This window comes from Bos javanicus, chromosome 14 (genome assembly GCF_032452875.1).
Source record: "Bos javanicus breed banteng chromosome 14, ARS-OSU_banteng_1.0, whole genome shotgun sequence".
In the NCBI taxonomy this organism is placed as follows: domain Eukaryota; kingdom Metazoa; phylum Chordata; class Mammalia; order Artiodactyla; family Bovidae; genus Bos; species Bos javanicus.
Window position 1 is genome coordinate 50,583,734 of NC_083881.1, and position 4,221 is coordinate 50,587,954.

The following is a 4,221-nucleotide window of genomic DNA, read 5'->3' on the forward strand; positions in this document are numbered from 1 at the left end:
ATGTACATGAGTTTGAGCAAGCTCCAGGAGATGGTGAAAGGCAGGGAAGCCTGGCATGCTGCAGTCCATGGGGTTATAAAGAGTCAGACACAACTGAGCAATTGAACAACTAGTCTTTGAGACTGGGACTATATACAAGATCTTTTTCAGAGGGACATCATGTCTGACAGACAAAACAAAATTTTTTACAGGAAGTGGATAATTCCCCCAAAGAAAAATGAGACTACTGTTACTTAAAGAGGGTGCTGATGGAAAAACCTGGAAAAGTGATGGAAATTCAGTAAAGATCACTAGCTTGACAAGAAACAATCAGGGTACTTATTTCAATTAAAACATTATTTGCAGCCTGCCTCTTCCACATGAGACAAGATGCTAACCCATACAAGCTTAACATTCACAAACTGACTTATGCCCCATAAGTGCCCTCAACTATTTAGGAAGATTTTCTGTGTTCAACCACCTGGCAAACTTGTATCTGGATTAAATCAATGTACGAAATCTCTCCAGGGTGTCTTCTTCCTAATAATGACTGAACTTTGGATAGTGAAACCTTATCACTTCTAGCTGTCAACTGAGCCAATACCAAAATACATGAATGCCAATACATTAATCTTCAAAGAGAAAATAAAAATTTATCGATTATATAAATCATAATCTGAATTTCTAAAGATTTCCTCCCTCAGTACGTTGTCCAGCCAAAACAGTAGTACTCTTCCCTGACTGGCCCTTTAGTCAAGTTTGACACATTTTTTTCAGACTTTAAAATGTAATTGTTACTTTACTTTTTAGGAGCCATTCCCTGAAAATGTGCATTACTCGAAATTTTAAACAGAATTATGATGCTGCTTGCTGCTGCTACTGCTGCTGCTAAGTCACTTCAGTTGTGTCCGACTCTGTGCGACCCCACAGATGGCAGCCCACCAGGCTCCCCCGTCCCGGAGATTCTCCAGGCAAGAACACTGGAGTGGGTTGCCATTTCCTTCTCCAATGCATGAAAGTGAAAAATGAAAGTGAAGTCGCTCAGTCGTGTCTGACTCTCAGTGACTCCATGGACTGCGGCCTACCAGGCTCCTCCATCCATGGAATTTTCCAGGCAAGAGTACTGGAGTGGGGTGCCATTGCCTTCTCTGATGCTGCTGCTTAAATGCCTTTTAATATAAATATATTTGCCTTACTGGGTATCTTAGAGGAGTTGGACATGACTTAGCAACTAAACAACCACCAACAACTGGGTATCTTACTATATTTTAACCTTAGAATTGTTTACAGGAAACAGTCCAAATAATTTAGCTCCTTATTTGTTAAAGAGGGCATTTTATTTGGCATTTCAGAAATCATCAAAAAAGGTAGAATTTTTGACAAAGTAGGACGTGATATTATCTTTCAAATTCCACATGTCTGTTTACAGATAGGGGAGATAATAGTGATGGATCATAAGAAAATGATATATATGGAGCCAATTATTTAAAGAAGCTTTTATACCACAAATTGAGATAAAATGAGAAGATGCATTTTATGGGCCATAGTCGTCTCAAGCCCAATTTCCCTAATAGTTGTATCTCATGTTCAAGTAGAAATTAGGCAAGTACTTTTCTTTCAGTTAAAGAGGAATTCCTCAAAAATGTGTCAGACAACATGAGTTGTGATCACTACTTTGGACTTTCTCTAGAACTATAAAAATTCTAGTCCAGAAACCACAATATTCTTATGGGAAAACAATATTTTAATCATCTATATGCTGGTCAACCTAAGGCTATGAATAAAAGGTCCAGCTGGCAGCACTGCAAGTAAAAATCTGTATTTTTTCTTTTTTTTTTTTTTAGAATTAAGAAGAAAAAATGTACACTTCACCAACAACTGTTTCCTTTGAGTCTTGGAAAACCAATTTTAAGGACTGTTAATGCTAATCTAATTGCTTATCCAATTTCTTAAAAATTTATGCACTCATGAAATGTTGAAAAGCACAGGGGAACCAATCAGTCAGGTGTGGACTTAAATCTTCCACCCTTTACCAGCTGTGTGACATCACATTTTCAGTATTTCATTTTATATAAAAGTGATCAAATAAGCTACCAAGAAGACTCCATGAAATACATAAGCAAAGCACTATTCACAACTCTAGATGCACAGTAAGTCTTTGAAAGTATAGCTATTAACACCAAAATATTAAGTGTGGATACTATAGCAAGAACAAAAGAATACACATAAATTAAATTGAACTTCTAATAATTCCAAACTAAAGCAAAACTAGTTTTTGAGGATTTTTTTTTAATCACTTTTTAAAATGCTATGGCTTAAGACTGAAAATACTAACATAGACTTGGAGGTAAGTGTTAAAGTTCACGTAAAGGTGAGACTTCAAATCACACATATCCTGTTTGGGGGATGGTGAAGAGAAGAGTCATAATTCACCAGTAACTAATCTTGTTACCACAACTATACAATATAGAACAAAAAGTTTCTGTGAGTCTAGCAGTCCCTCTGCTTTCATCTTGTAAATGAATCTATGAATAAGCTTCTCCCTTATGCCTGTTCTAATGGCACTGTTGTCAGATTTTCCTTAACTGTTTTTGATTACGAAGCTTGCAGATTTTATGTAAATTGCATTAGAAAATCCTGTATGACTTATATCTTATAGTATTTAATACATTATAATAATTTTTCATGGTGGAGGATGGGGAATTTCACTGTCTAGATTTCCAAGTAATACGAAAATTTGAAAAATTTAGGTTTATTTACAGTTCGCAAGATTCCCAGTGAGATGACCAAGAGAACAAAAATAATGGGTGAATTTGGGATTGATCTCTAAAATAGTTTAAAATTCAAATTCCATGTGACTACCTAGAAATTCTGCTATCTATAGTACACATATGAACAGAGTGAGAGGAAGTTTAACTTGGTTTACATCTCTCTTTAGTATACATACCAAGTTAACACAGTAAGCTAATATGTTAATAACACTTAACAATCTCTAACTCAGAGGAAGAGAGAATGAAGATAGAGTTGAGGACATCAAAGAGGTCACAAGTTTTCAGAGGCTGTTTCTTGAAATTCTGACAGCCACACCCTATCAAAACATGCCCCTTCTATTTCTTTTTGTAATTAAATTTAAAATGGTTTTTATCTTTTCATCATTCTATCATCATTATTACATATATCAGCCATTTGGAAATTATTCTATTCATGCACATTTTAGTTGAGACAGAATACCTTTCTTTACTTTCTTATTTCTGGAGACCAAGAACTATAAACACTCAATTGACATTTGATGACATTTGATGTCCCTCATCCCCACCTTGGCAAAAAGAGGAAATCCTTGAAAGGTTAAACATTCATATTTAACTTAAACTTGGAATTACAAAACCACATGACAACTTCATGTATCACTTTGGAGAGTCTCAAATCTATTTCACCAACTTTACACCGACTCGTTTTATTTTACATGCCAGAAAAGGGTAGGTAACTGTATTTTAAATGTCTAGAATGACTCTTCTACCAGCTTTAAATCATCGGCTATTGCTAACCCACAGAGTTCACAACACACACACAGTCCACTTGGTGCGCAGACTAATAAGTATGTCCCCAGGGTTTGCATTATCAACAGCTCCTATTGAGTTCAGCTCTGTGGGATTCTCAAAGTAATGTGCTGTTTAAATGGATTTGTCTCTGTGCATTTCCATCCAGGATCTTTCTTAGAAGTAACTTCACTTTAAGTTTTAAGTTAAAATGACAATTATAATCTTCTCAGTTAGCTAATCAAAATGGGAATGAAGCACATGTAAAATCAATTACTTAAAGGATGGCATTATAGATGCTATAGTGCAAGACTCAGAAAATAAATTCAGAAAATTTAGCCTAATGATTCCAAACCTAGAATTTTAATTTATTAAAAACTTTATTTTACTGATGAATCCTCAAATGATGATTTTTTAAGCCAATGATTAATTTCTGGGTACCACAGCAATATATTGATTTCATTAACTGCTATAAACTAATAAATCAATACAAATAGCAGTATCACTATAGAACTATGTATAAAATTCAGCATGTAACTATGAGCTTAATTTTCTGTATGTTTTAACAGGCACTGGTGGCATTTAAGCAACAATCTACCAAACAAGTAAAAATGCGTCACTGGAAAATGCACCAAATCAAAATGCAAAATGAGAATAGTAATTCCTGATAGTTTTATTTTATTTCATAATTTAGCATAAGAAAACA